This window comes from Panthera onca, chromosome B2 (assembly GCF_046562875.1).
Source record: "Panthera onca isolate mPanOnc1 chromosome B2, mPanOnc1 haplotype 2, whole genome shotgun sequence".
In the NCBI taxonomy this organism is placed as follows: domain Eukaryota; kingdom Metazoa; phylum Chordata; class Mammalia; order Carnivora; family Felidae; genus Panthera; species Panthera onca.
In genome coordinates, this window is record NC_138343.1 from 86,642,535 (window position 1) to 86,657,400 (window position 14,866).

General features: G+C 40.3%; 1 protein-coding gene and 1 long non-coding RNA gene across 5 annotated transcripts in view; one reads left to right on the forward strand and one right to left on the reverse strand.

The window, feature by feature from the left end:
- Positions 1-10,294, reverse strand: part of GPR63 (G protein-coupled receptor 63) — a 48,829-nt gene extending 38,535 nt beyond the window's left edge. The window contains exons 1-3 of one of the 4 annotated variants that reach the window (XM_060616219.3): positions 9,968-10,294; positions 9,463-9,540; positions 4,417-4,527 (exon numbers count right to left, since the gene is read on the reverse strand). The gene's annotated coding sequence lies outside the window, so the exon portion shown is untranslated. Of the gene's footprint in view, positions 1-4,416; positions 4,528-9,458; positions 9,541-9,967 lie in introns of all 4 variants that reach the window. The other 3 variants (XM_060616218.3, XM_060616221.3, XM_060616220.3) reach the window with 3 other exon arrangements.
- A 71-nt stretch (positions 10,295-10,365) lies between these two features.
- The window catches only part of LOC132667407 (uncharacterized), a 52,510-nt gene continuing 48,009 nt past the window's right edge, over positions 10,366-14,866 (forward strand). Inside the window, exon 1 of the long non-coding RNA XR_009605129.2 lies at positions 10,366-10,463. This is a non-coding gene — a long non-coding RNA (uncharacterized LOC132667407). The remainder of the gene's footprint in view (positions 10,464-14,866) is intronic.

The window sequence follows — 14,866 nt, forward strand, 5'->3', positions numbered from 1 at the left end:
AAAGCCTAACAAGCATGCAGTTAAGGTTCCAAAAGGAGATCTTTAAATTAATAGAGAGGAAATATTCAAAAGATAAGAAACAGAACTTTTCAGAATTCCTAAAGATGCTAGTTCCCAAATGTAATCTGTCTAATGCCAAGCAGATTTTTAATTCATATCCAGAAATATCAGACTGAAAATTCAGAAACAAGAGAGAGCAAGTAGGAGAATATCTTTAAGAAGAAAGAGAATACCTGAGTATCTTTAAAAGATCTTAGATGGTACTAGAGGAGAAGACAGATTTCCCTACAAAGGGAAAAAATTCACTTGACTGCTTAATTCTCAATGGCAACAGTACAATTCTGAAGACAATGAAAGTATATTTCTTGATGCGCACAAAGAAAATAACTGCCAAATTCAAATTCAATACCATGGAGTCTTTCCAGAACCAAGGTGGAATAAAAGGATTATCACACAAAAATCTGTCTCTTTCTTCTCTCACACACACACCCTCAATAAAGGAAAAGAAAAGCATATACTTCAGGCAGAAAAAAAGTGATCCCACATAGAAGGTCTGACATCCAGGAAGGAATGGTAAGGACAGATACAAATACATGGTTTAACACCTTTATGTTAACAATTAACATTTAACTTAAAAGAGAAAAAAAATAGGCTAAAACTAAAATACTCATCAGCAAAAACACATAAGTTGGAAATGAGTATCATTAAGAGTTAAAAAATTCTAAGGAATTTACATGTTTTTAAAAGAAGAATGAGGGCCCCTGGGTGGCTCAGTCAGTTAAATGTCACGTTCATGAGTTCAAGGCTCACATCAGGCTCTGCACTATCAGTGTGGAGCCTGCTTGGGATTCTCTCTCTCTCCCTCCCTCTCTCTCTCTCTCTCTCTCTCTCTCTGCCCCTCCCCCCCACCCATATTCTCTCCCCCACTCACTCTCTCGCTTTCTAAAAATAAATAATAAACTTTAGAAAAAAGAAAACAGAAGAAAAGGAGAATGTATTAGTCTGCTAGGACTAACATAAAATACCACAGACTGGTGGTTTAAACAACAGAAATTTACTTTCTAATAGTTCTAGAACCTAAAAGTCCAAGATCAAGGTGATTATCAGTGTTGGTTTCTGGTGAGACCTCTCATCCTGGCTTACAGACAACCACCTTCTCACTTTGTCCTCACATGACCCTTCCACTGCGCATGTGCAGAAGGAAGAGAAAGATCTCTGGTGTCTCTTCCTCTTTTTTATATGAACACCAGTCTTAATTAGATTAGGGCCATACCCAATGTCCTCATTTAACCTTGTCTCCTTATAGGCGCCGTCTCCAAATAAAATCACATTGGGGGTTAAAGCTTTAGCATATGAATTCTGGGGGGACACAATTCAGTCCACAACTTTAGACAAGATTAATACAAGTATGCATAGAACTGTCTGGGTATCTACTAAAAAAGTAGATACTGACTATGTAGTACTCTCCTAACCCTCAAAATAAAAAGAATAGTAAAGAAAGTGGAAAATCAATCTATCTAAAAGAAAGCAACAAAGGAGAGTAGAAAGACACAGAAAAAGAACAGAAAATACATAATAATATGAGAATAAATGAACCAGAATATACCAGTCTTTATTCTAAATATAAAAAGACTAAACTCTGAAGCAAAGATCCAGCTATATGCTATTTACAAAAGACACATCTAAAAACATTAGCTATGTCAAGTTGATCATAGAGAACCCTATATCATTTTATTAATATCAAAGAAAAAATATTAAGTCAAATAGAACTATTAGAGATTTTTTTTAATGTTTAATATTTTGAAAGAGAGAGAGAGAGATAGGGAGTGAGTGGGGGAGGGGCAGAGAGAGAGGGAGAAAGAGAATCCCAAGCAGGCTCCACACTGTCAGCACAGAGCCTGACACAGGGCTGGAACTCACGAACCAGGAAATCATGACCTGAGCTGAAATCATGAGCTGGAGGCTTAATCAACTGAGCCACCCAGGCATCCCAGCACTATTAGAGACTTAGAAGGTCATTACATATAATAAAAAGTTTAATTTACCATGACAATATTTAAAAGTCTGATTATAAAGCATCTAATATCAAACCTCAGAATGTATAAGCAAAGGTAAATAATCAAGATGAAATTGACAAATCCATTATTATAATTTCTCAGTAAGTGAATGATCAAGGAGACAAAACTGTCAATAAGTATAAATATTTAAACAACACAGTTGAAACTTTCATCTTATGGATACCCATGGACCCACATGCAACACTGCACCCAGAAACTGGAGAATACACATTATTTTCAAGTTACACGTGGAACATTTATTTAAAAACAGAACGTTTGTGCTAGCCCATGAAGCTTACATCAAAAAGCATCAAAGAACTACTATGATAGAAACCACATGCTCTGACCACATCACAAGTAGAGTAGAAATCAGCAGCAACAACAAAGTATATTTAGAAGCTAGAAATCACAGCAAACGGCACTATATGATAGCAAAAACACTACACAAAAATTTATTTTTAAAAAATTTTTTAATATTTATTTATTTTTGAGAGAGGGAAAGAGACAGAGCATGAGTGGGAAGGGGCAGAGAGAAAGGGAGACACAGAATCCAAAGCAGCCTCCAGGATCAAGCTGTCAGCACAGAGCCTGACACGGGGCTGGAAGTCACCAGATGTGAGATCACGATCTGAGTCAAGTTGGATGCCTAACCAACTGAGCCACCCAGGCGCCCCCATAAAAATTTCTGATAAGCAGCTAATGTAGTGATTCAAGGGAAATTAACTATCCTCTAATAAGGCAAGATTCACAGTTAATGAGCTAAGTACCCAACCTAAGAAATGAGAATAGCAGAATAAACCTGAGAACACAGAAGAAAGACAATAAAAGAGCAAAAATGAAAGAGAAAACATGATAGAGATGACCAGCAAAGCCAAAAGCTGGTTCTCTGAACAGATTAAGAGAAATTATATATCTCAGGACTAAAGGAGACCGAGAGAGAAATTAGCAAATCAGCAGTTTTTTTAAAAAATGGGACATATCACAGATGCAGCGATAATTAAACAGATAAAAGAATATCAGGGAGGGGCGCCTGGGTGGCTCAGTCGGTTGAGCGGCCGACTTCAGCTCAGGTCACGATCTCGCGGTCTGTGAGTTCGAGCCCCGCGTCAGGCTCTGTGCTGACAGCTCAGAGCCTGGAGCCCGTTTCGGATTCTGTGTCTCCCTCTCTCTGACCCTCCCCCGTTCATGCTGTCTCTCTCTGTCTCAAAAATAAATAAACGTTAAAAAAAAAAAAAAAAAAGAATATCAGGGAAACCTTATGCTAATACTTTACACTTCTGAAAACCTAGTTATAATGACAAATGTCCCTTAAAGTAGAATGGATAAATTGCAGAATTCATACAAAACACTAAACAAAAATGTAAACAAATGATAGCTATGAACATTGATAAATCTCAAAAACGTAACAGCAAACAAATAGGCAAGCATAAAAGTATAGATAATTAATATAATTCCTTCTACGAACAGTCCAAAAATAACCAACACTAAAGAATATGCTGCTTTAGAGATAAAGCAAGCATTGACTTTAGGTGGAGAATGAGGAAACAGAGGGATTCTAGGTATATCATACTTTTTAATTCTGGTAGTAGGTCCATGGGTATTCAATTTTTTTAACTTATAAATATCCTTTATGCATTTTTATATGTACAATGTACTTCACAATAAATGTTCTTTTAAAAAATTACATAGTAAAATCAGTTTCAATAGCATATTCTGAACTTGACCATGTAAACAGTGAACATTCACATGGCCTCATGAAAACAGTTTACCTATTCAGTCTTTACCTACCTGTGACATTCCATGCCAAACAAAGATATGGTACTTATTCTCTGAGATATTACAGAGGGGAATAATATTCACCTAAACAAAAAATTCATCCTGAAGTACATACCAAGGGAACAGAGAACCTCAGAGAAACGAGGAAAGCAAATTATTTCAGCGAAGAAAACAATGCCTGAAAAAATAACTGGCCCAGAAAATATGTTTGGTACATATGGGTTTACTTTCTCTTTCCTTTAACATCCAGGACCAAATCCTAAAAATGAAAAATATACATGAAAATGCAAACGTGACTCTGCCTTCGTTAGGGTCATGTCTGATGGCTAACTGTCACTATGGTCATAAAAACAACGTTGAGAATTTCTCTCTACATTTAACCATCAGTCTACACATGACCTTTTCCTGGGTTTTACCCATTTTAGTATCTCATTTTTTCCCTAGAAGTGACTATGTTTCTGTGATGGCCAGAGTGATATTTATCTGGTTTCAAAAGGTAATTTCTGGTTAAGATGAGGTTTCAGGGGCACCTGGGTGGCTCAGTCAGTTAAGCATCTGATTTTGGCTCAGGTCATGATCTCACCATTCACGAGTTTGAGCCCCGCGTCGGGCTCTGGGCTGACAGCCCAGAGCCTGGAGCCTGCTTGGGATTCTGTGTCTCCCTCTCTCTCTCTGCCTTCCTCCCAGTCTGTCTCTAAAATAAAACAAAAGCATTAAAAAATTTCAAGATGAGGTTTCATATTATTGACAGAGAGAAAAATACAGATGAACATATAGGTAAAATATAGATATATAGACACACACATATACTCAGGACACTAAGAGTCCCAGAGTTGGCAGCAAAGGACAAAAAGCAGAATATTTTTAAATCTTAGAGATGACTACACAGGAAACAGTATCTACTTGTTCTACCATGCATCAGATTTGCGGGCAGGAGGTCAGACGGTAATACAGTAAGGAGGCTGAAAATGAAAATGGAGCGAACGGGGGTGGGAGGCAGAGAGAGAGGGAAAGGGAATCCCAAGCAGGCTGCACAGTGCCAGTGAGAGACCGACATGGGGCTGGAACTCACAGACTGTGAGATCATGACCTGAGCTGAAACCAAGAGCCGGACATTTAACTGACTGAGCCACCCATGTGCCCCAAAATATTAATAATTGTTATCTGTTGGGGTAATTTTCCTTTTTTTCTTTTCTTTTGATTTGGGGTTTTTTTTATTTTGTCTGGATTTTCTACATGTTCTATGATGAACATGTGTCACTTTCATAAGGAAAAAATATCTATTATAGCATAAGGATAAAAAGTAAATATTTGAGGGGCCCCTGGGTGGGCCTCTGGCTTAGGTCATGACCTCATTGTTCCTGAGTTCTAGCCCCTCACTGTCAGCACAAAGCCTGCTTGGGATTCTTTCTCCCTCTCTCCCAGCCCCTCCCCCACTCTCACTCATGATCTCTCTCTCAAAATAAACATTTTTTTAAAAAAGAATAAATATTTGAAACTTTACAATAGCAACTATTTACAAAATATGGAAACAAAAATGAGAAGTTCCCAACATCATTAAACCTCTCTGTGGGAACAAATGTACCCAAAGCCTATCATGGAAAATGGGGGAAACTTTCAACCCAAACTCCTTTTATTAAAGAGCTCAATAATTCAAAAAAAGGAAACATGTTTGAAGAAATACTGAGTGGGAACTAGCTGAAAGAATTAAAGAACAGACTTTCTGCTACTGTTAGACAGTAAAACTTCAGAAGGCACTACTATTTGTGCAAACTTAATCAAAATGGAGCAGAAGGTGGCCTGCTTCACATACAGCCTAGAAGTAATGGCAAAAATAAGCTAAAATGATGAAAAGAACAGATTTTTATTACAAGTAAACACTTGTGGTTGTGTACAAAATGCAACATTTTTCCCTCTGGAAGACAATGGATGATCTGGCTGGAGTCGCCCCTTTCCACTCCACCTGCCTGTGAATCTGTATCCTCCGGAGACGATCTTAGATCAAAAACCCTGCAGCTGACACCCTCAGCCACTGTACTGAACACCTGACATGAATGTTAGTTAACTGATTCTTAAGTAACTTTCAGTTGAAACTCCTATTCTGATCCAACTTCAAGCATCTTTAAACGCCTGCGAATGTTCTTTCTCTAAAATTTATTTAAAAAAAAAAAAAATAGGAAGAGGTGAAGGCATCTGCTTTCGAAAGGCAGCAGCTAGAATAAGGTATCACGTCCCTTCTTCGGTACCACGTCCTCAAGGCAGAACTTTAGAATTTCTACATAAAAAATTTTTGCCTAAAATATTTTTTCAAGGCTTTAATGATATAGACAAGACTTAGTCAATTCAGAGAAAAGCTTGGGTCAAAAGCCCCAAATGGTATGTAAAAACTTACGGTTAAAATGACACATAAGGGTTTCAACTGAAAATTACCTAAGAATTGATTAACGTACATGCCAAGTGATTGGTTATTTGTACACTATCCAGCTGGGGATGTTTTTCAATCTAAATTGGGCCTGGGAGAATATAATTTCTTTAGAACTAGCACTCAAAGGAAATACTGATAACAATAGTGTTATTATTAATTTCAACATGGGACCACTAGATTACCCTCTTAACTGCAAATACACCTCTTCTGCCTAAGATCTGAGAGCTATTTTAAAATCCAACCTTCCCAACTTTTCCTTACATTTTTATTAAACATGAATGAGCTTTCCAGTATATGAAGCTACAGTTTCATGCTTGAATTTTCTGAATCTTCTGTCACAGACACAGAAATGGGAACAAATTACTTTTACCAATTCTGTCCGTATTTGCCAGCATAGAGGCTAAAAGGCACTTTATCCTATGTGTCGAAGTCAAAGACTGGAACAGCTCACTGTCAGCTTCAGAAACCATTTTTTACGAGCGTGGCACACTGCCTCAAGCCAACTAAACACTAAAGCATGTTGGGCTGCCTAAACTGCAAATTATTTGGAATGTTCTCCATGTTTTGTGGTTGTGAAAGTACCTATTTTGTGGATCATCCATTTAAAATTACGGCCACATTTGACCTTAAACAAAAAATTCCCAGGAAACCGAAACTATAATTGACCAAGATCCCGACATTTCTGAAAGACCATGATCTCAGGCTCATAATCAAACATCTCAAATCTTATTTTTTAAAAGCCAAAGAGACACAACATAAACTCTGTGAAACACTTTACTGTCTGTTTCAAGTAAACACTAAGAACTCACCCTAAAATACACCTCATACTTGCCAAAAAAATAAAATAAAATTGCCCCCCGTAACAAAGGGCATGTGTGGCAAATATAAACACAAATATAAACATATTTTTTTTAAAAATGCCTAGAAAATAAAGCAAAAACCTGTCTAAAAGATTATTTCATTTCTAATTTTCATACACATATGCTGCAATGTAGCAGCTTCAGGTGTGGAATGTGAGGAAGAAATACTCCAAAGCTTGTAGTGATTAGAGCACTGGATCATAGCTATTATTTTCCCAAGCATTAATGGGTACCTGTCTCAAATCAAATACTTAGGACATTGTTTCACAACTTGGAGTGCCAAAACTTCCCAAGCTTTGCCTGGCATGCCTTTGAGATCTACTCTCTAAGTCTCAGGCCTATGGAGAATGCCCTGAAGGTCATTTTTGAAGTGTTAAAAAAGAAAACATCATATTGACAAGCCAATTTTTTCCTAGGGATTCTTCCACTGAAGATAAATTACTGAAGCATAAGAAATGCCTGGTTCAATCATCCACTGATGGGATAATTCAGTCCATTTTAATAAACATGTGGTTAAGATCATTGGCATATGGCTTCCTGGTCCAAGCCTTGTGCAAGAACAAGAACATGAGGGAAGATAGTATTTTTTAACTTAACTGATACTGATGAAATTGATGAAAATGCTGAAGAGATGACAAGCCTTAACAGGAAGTATTTTTAGCTTCTGATCTTTCATATCTGTGTTCCTGGTGCATGTATATTATCAAGTACCTGAACAGTTTTCCCTGTTTTAGATATACAGATATATAAATATGTAAGTATAGATAGATGTGGACTATTTAATTATATATATAAATTTGTGATATATATATAGTTTCAAAAAGAAGCATTGAGGGACACCTGGATCACTCAGTAGGTACAGCATACAATTCTTGATCTCAGGGTGGTGAGTTCAAGCCCCACGTTGGGTGTAGAGATTAATTTTTTTTAAAAAAAAGCATCATTCATAAAACAATCTCTCACATCAAATAAACCATATATAAAATCTCAAAATTGTTAAATTTCCTAGAAAATTGTAAATTCTAGGAACTAAGTCCCATTCACCTTGGAACCCCAAATTCTTACTGAACGCAGTTCTCTCTTGTTTGGACTCTAGCAAACTTAAGGTAAAGTGGTAACTTCAGTTAGGATCTTAAGTATGTGACTTTTTCTAAACAAATTTTTTCCCAAGAACATTCAGTTTGCTGTCAATTTTCAGAAAATTCTGGGATGGTGAGTTCTAAGTTTCAGTTCTGGTATACTTGAGAACAAAGTAACAAAATTTTGCTCAGAGATAAAAATTTACATACCTAACAAGATGTTATAATATTAATGATTATCCTGTAACGATTTCCTTTCAAAACTTCACCACCGCAAATGTTTCCTATAATACTCCCTCTCTATTTTGGTAGTATTTTTTCACAAAGAGATTATCTGTAACGCATATAACTGAGAATTTAAATACTTATGACATTCTTTTCTTTAAACAAGCTCCCACATTCTATTTTAATTGTTTAAAATAATCTGGATGATGCAATCAATTATATCACTAAAACTTTGGCTATGCAACACTTCACAAAATGTAGGGACTTTTCATCAGCATCTTTGATTTGCAACTGACATCAGATGTACACAGTGTGAGTGGAGAAGACAGAAAGAGGAGTAGACAGGTGTAGTAGAGACTTGGAGGTGTGAGAAAATGGGCTTCCTTCACCCACAGGACACATGAAAAAAGAAAACTTACCCATTTGTGTAATAAATGTACTCATATATTAGGTTTCATCAAATAATTACACGAATTACACACCTTATCCAGGGGTAAAATTGTCTGAAGTAATGTTGGATTATGCAAGAAACATCAGGGTTTGTTTTTGGTTTTGGGTTTTTTTTTTATGATTCTTAGAAATACTACCTTAAAATTAGTTGGAGCCTTTTAATCTAACACATAATGAAAACCACATTCACCAATAAGCAAATAAATAAAGCGAAAATCCTATTTTAAAAAGGTACAGTTAAAACCTTGCCGGAAAAAAAACAAAAACAAAAAACTGCATACCTACTGCGGGGGATACCTGTATTCCATAAGTGTCCAGACAAAATCTAAATATCTTACCAGAGACGAAAGGATCAGTTTGAAATTTTGGGTCAGACCTAGAGGGCATATCATAAAGATATATCTCTGGGGGGGTTTGTACTTGTCTGTGTATGTTTAGTACGTCAAGGATATTAGAGAGGAGAAGGAGAAGGAGAAGGAGAAAAGAAAGAATGTTTCAAAAGGGGCGGGGAAGAGAGGACTAAAATCAGGGCGACGCTGAAAACCGACCAGGGCTGAAACACAGACACACAGCGCCGCAAGCTTACCCACATGTAAGAGGCAAGCTCTTAGAACTGTTAGAGCTCCCGGGGAGCTTCCGGACTTGGGCAAACGCGGTCCATTTCACGCCTAAACAGGGACGAGAGCACAGTGTAAAAGTTCAAGAGGATTCCATCCCCTTCCTCTCACTCCTGGCACTTAGCTTCTGGAGGAGAAAGCCCCGCCGAGCAAAAGCTGGCGCTGGGGGCCAACCTGCAACCGCCCAGTTTCCTAGAAGGCCCAACTGCTCCAGCGGGCAGGGGATGGCGCCAGGGGGCGCCGGGAGGCGAGGCAGGCGGCACCCAGGGAAACCGAGTCCCGGTCGGGCCCCCACCGTGCGGCGCGGGCTGCCGCAAAACCTTCCCGAAAACCCGAGCCTCTCCTGCACAACTTCGGTCTAAGCAAGCTGCTTCTCCGCCGCCACTCCGCCCGACAGCACCGCCTCCCCAGCGCCGCGGAGCGACGCGCTCGCGGCGGGTGGCTACCTGTCCGGGGGGCCGCGGACCCCAAGTCTCACCTCATACAAAGGGCTGCGCGCGGGCGCCTGCAGCAGAGCCCAGGGAGCATGGCCCCCTCCAGTCCCTCCCGGAACTTTCCTGACATAGCACTTCTCTCCGCTGCAGAAAACGACGCTTCGAGGCAGAGGAGGAGGAGGAAGAGGAGGAGGCGGTGTGGCGACCCAGGCGGCGGCGGCGGCGGCGGCGGCGGGAGCTGGAGCAGAAAGTGAGGAGCATCGCGGGCGAGCGCCGCCGCCTCCCAATCTGCCGAGGGGTTCCCGCCCCCAGGGTAACCAAAGCTCCCTCTTAAAGGCGCCCGCCGCGTTTCAGGACGTGAGGGCTGGGGGAGGAGGGGAGAGGGGGCGGAGGCAAGTAAAGAGGGAGGGGGCAGGCGGAGACTCTCCGATTCTGGAGGGAGGCCGCCGTCCAGCCTGCCCCAGGGTTGCTGCGCTCGCGGGTTTCCGGCCGCTCCTCCTGCTCCTCGCCGTGTCTGGTCGCCCCTTCGCCTGGGCAAAGGTAGGACAAGTGCTGGCACCCAGCACCCGAGCGCCGCTCCCGCCGCTGGCTTGTGCCCCACCATTGCCCTGGAACGTAGCCCAGTCTCCTAACCGCCCCCATCCTTTTAGGGTCCTGCCTTCCTGACCCCCACCGCAGCGCCGCTGTCGTCCGCGCCCCCAAAGCCCTTGTGCGCCGCTGGCGACTGCCCAGTGGAATTGCGTTCCCTCACGTGTGTCAGGCATGTCCTCTCTATCTTCCACACAGTGGTGAGGGTCTCCCCGGGAGCGCTGAACACTGAAATAACCAAAGGCCAGGCCAGTAGGGTCCCCAGACTGACCTCTGAAAGTGTCACTGGCAAATGGCATGGGAAATTTACCAAATGTCCTGCTTTGCCCTATGCTTTGTTCTCTTCCAATGGCCAATTGCCAGATGGCCTCCAACTGGATTACTAGAACAGTTGACTTTAATCAACAGAGATTAGTTGTAAAGATCCCCAAACTCAGAAAGGCTCTCCTGAAAAGATACCACCTTAAGACCTAAATGACGCTGGGAAATATTGCTTTCAAGTGACAAGTGATACTATTTTTCCAACTATCATCAACATTTGTGATCACTGCCGAGACCACAGTGGGGTATGCGCAGTGTGGAGATGCCCCAGAGACACACAGCATCAGCAGCCATCAGCCTTAGGAACAGACCACGGTAACAGTGGGTGTGGGCAGCAGAGAGCTTCTTTTTCTACCTCATGCCTCCAGCTCTTGCTTCTTAGTACCTTGGGGCCTCAGGATAGGGTGTCATTTGTATCCTGGTACCCTGCACAGTGTCCTCTGGCTGACCTGGAGATGGGCCCTCAATTCAAGGTGAAGATCCAGCCTGGGCTACAAAGAACTCCCCCGACCCCCGCCAGGGGATGGACTCAGAGGGAGTGGTAGTTTCTCCATGCACACAAAAGCACCAGCATCAAGGAGCCTGAGACTGGACGTCAGTTCTTCCTCTCCTGCCACCTGCAGCTGCATAACAAGCACATGCTGACTTGTGGAGGAAGAGGACAAGGAGACAATGTGCAAACGATTGGAGCAACTTCTTTTACAATGCGGAGCAGAAATATGCCTTGGGCTCTCTAGAAGCAGGAGACTGTGGTCGTTGAGCCATGGTCCTTGATCATGACCTGAGCCAAAATCAAGAGTCAGAGATTTAACAGATTGAACCACCCAGGTGCCCCAGGAGATATCTTCCTATTATGATAAACTCCAATATAGTCAGGATAATTGGATGTAATAAACACCCAACTCAAAGTGACTTAAGAAAACCTACAGTGGAAGAGGTTAGAATGTATTGGCTCACATGTTTAAAAAGCCAAGAGTAGATCTGGGGGCGTTTAAAAAAAAAAGGAGAAGAAGAAGAGGAGGAGGAAGAAGGAGAAGAAATTGTTTTTTAAATCTTTTTTTTTTTCTCCAGATGCTCAAAGAATGTTAGGACTCCATTTCTCTCCATATTGTGGCTGTGCTTTCATTGGACTAGTTTTGTTTTCTCTAATAAGGGCCTAGACTGACAGCCCCAGCATTAATTTCTCCTCCCACCTCCTTAGCAAATGATCCCACTAGCAAGGAATAAGTCTTATTGGACTAACTTGGGTCCTACACTCATCTCTGAACTAAGCATTATAACTGTGGGTTTGAACATACCCTGCAGATTGGGGTCACTTGACTGTCCGAAAAAGATCAAGGGAGCTTTAGTGTCCACCACACCCCCCCCCACACACACACACGTAAATCACATGAACTGAGTGGGAGAGAGGAGGTTTCCCGAAGGAAAATTTGTTTTGCTAACAAAGAGAAAATGAATGTTGAGTAGATAAAGACCATAGATGACCCACTCCCCACAGCCCCCCATTTCACACACACACACACACACACACACACACCCTCACCCTCGCACACACTCACAGCCCCTTAGGGACTGACTAGCTCTCTGTGTCTTCTGTCAATAGCCTCAGGACCAGAAGAATGCTGATGATCATGGGTTGTAAGTAATTGAATCAGTTATCCACATCCTTTGACCTCAGAAGCCCTGGGAAAGTGCTCAGTGATGTTTAACAACCACTTGCAAACAAATGGTGTCTAGGACGTAATTGTATTCAATCATTTTTTTTCTATCCGCGTGCCCCCACCTCCCCATTCCTTGTTAAACTTTATGTTATTATATAATCAATTCAACTTGATAAGGGCCCATGGAAATTTCTTATTACCTATACAGTATGTTCATTCAACTTGAAAAAGAAATGTGGCCTGTGAATAATCACATTTCAGTATCCAAGTGACACAGGGCCCAACTTCATTTCAAACTCCAATAAGTTCTTTATCTGCTCAGAGATAGCACAGAGGAGTTTATATTTTGCCTACCAAAAAATGCCAGTTTCAGCTTTTTTTCTTCCCACCAAGAACTTTTCTTGTGGTTGCTCATAAAAACGTTTTATATTTTCTTCCTTCATCTCTCTATTTTATGAAGTTTGTATGTATCATAGAAAGATAGACTTAAAAACCTGGAAGAGGCTTTAGAATTAACCTAAAACAGCCCAGTTTATTTCATGGATAAAGAAATAAAAGCTAAGAGACTGACCTAAGGTCATGCAGCTGTTTTTAGCATCAGTGACATGCCCAGCTCTGCTACACATTTCAAATAATATAGATACAAAAGTATACAACATAGTCACTGTCCTTAGAGAGTTAAATTCAGTCAAGGAGACATTAACCATCTAAGATAGAAGACAAATTCAGAGAATCACAGTATATCATACAATTTAGGATTAAAAAAAATGTGTGATGAGCTCAGTGTGTTAACTATAAGCATTGAAATAAGAGACACATAAGCTGGAGTAGTCTGGGAAATGCTTTTTAGCCAGGAACCACCTTGACAGCCTCTAAAAAATACATAGAAAAAAAAATGGGCTTCCCATGTGAGAAAACAAACAAAATGAGAAGTCAGTGATGAAGTAAAGATCTTGCCGTGTGTTTGGAACAGAAAGAAAATACTTAATAAAGATTAAGTATTTAGTATTAGTATTAAAGATTTAGTATTAGTATTAAAACACTAAATAAGATTAAGTATTGTTGTTAAACTTATGTTTTATTATGTTATGTGTTCTCAGCTATAATGTAAATTTTTTTATCTTACTTTGGATTATGTTCAAAAAAAGTTCAAAAGCCCCTAGTTCAGAAGCCAGACAGACTGGATATGAAACTCTGCTTTGTAGCAGGACATTGATCAAATAACATCTCTCCAGGCATTGGTTTCTTTATGTGCAAGAGATTTTCGGCACTGGCCTTTGTACAGAGTAAGACTATAAATGGTACCTCTTATTTGCTGGCTGAATTGAAGATGATTTCATATTAGAATCACCTGAAGAACTTTTTCAAAATCCCAGTACCTGGGACCCACCCTTAGAGAATCAGACATAATTCTAGGATAAGAGTCTGCACATCAGAGTTTCAAAGCTCCCAGGTAGAGTCATCTCTGCAAGCCCCTGGGCTGGACCCATAGCAAAATACATCTAGCACCTGAGGAGCCTGGTGAAACACTGCCTATTTCTTCAGTAGGCACATTGATCTTCATGATTTATGTCTCTGTTTCTTTTGCCAAGCAATAGATAGCATGCTAGGTTATCAGCAGAATTCTAACTACTTTTGGCTCTGAAAGTCTTCAACTGTGGTGCAAACTGCTTGTGGTTTATCTCAGTCAGTAGCACAGCATGGATCCTGAGTCATAATCTCTTATGCATCTCTCCAAGTGTACAATTTATGGTCAGTTAGCAGTATACAGAAGTTTCTGGAGGTGCTAAAAAGCAGTAAAATACCACCAAAAAATCCCTAAGGAAGAGGAAAAGGGCCAGAAGCAAATGGCATTGGAAATCCATAAGCTAAATAATTAACAAATGACTCATTAAATTCAGCTATTTTCATCCTGACTTTGAATAATACAGTTTCTAAATATACTAATTACTGATGTACTTTTTGTAATCTTACATTTAGGAATCCCTCAGTGTTTATATCTTATACATTTTTCCCCTATACTGTCAGTCCCCTCTGTGTATGAAGTGGGAGGATCTTTCTTCAAATACAAAGTGTCCAAGAGACTCAGAACCAGTTATTCTGCCTAGTTATGTTGTCTGTGTAAAGCTTGACTTTTTTTGTATTTGGTTGGGCAAAGATAATGAACATAGAATACTTTTGAATCTCTCCAAAGAGACAGAGCAACTGAATAAAAATCTTAAAACCTAAAATTTTAACAATTAGACCTTATATGCAACATGATATGACAAAAAAAGGACCCGGAACCACTACCGGGTCTTCTTGCCTAAGAAATGGAAGCTGAATCTAATCAAGCCTCTGGAACTAATAAGAAATATAGGAGACCGAGGATCG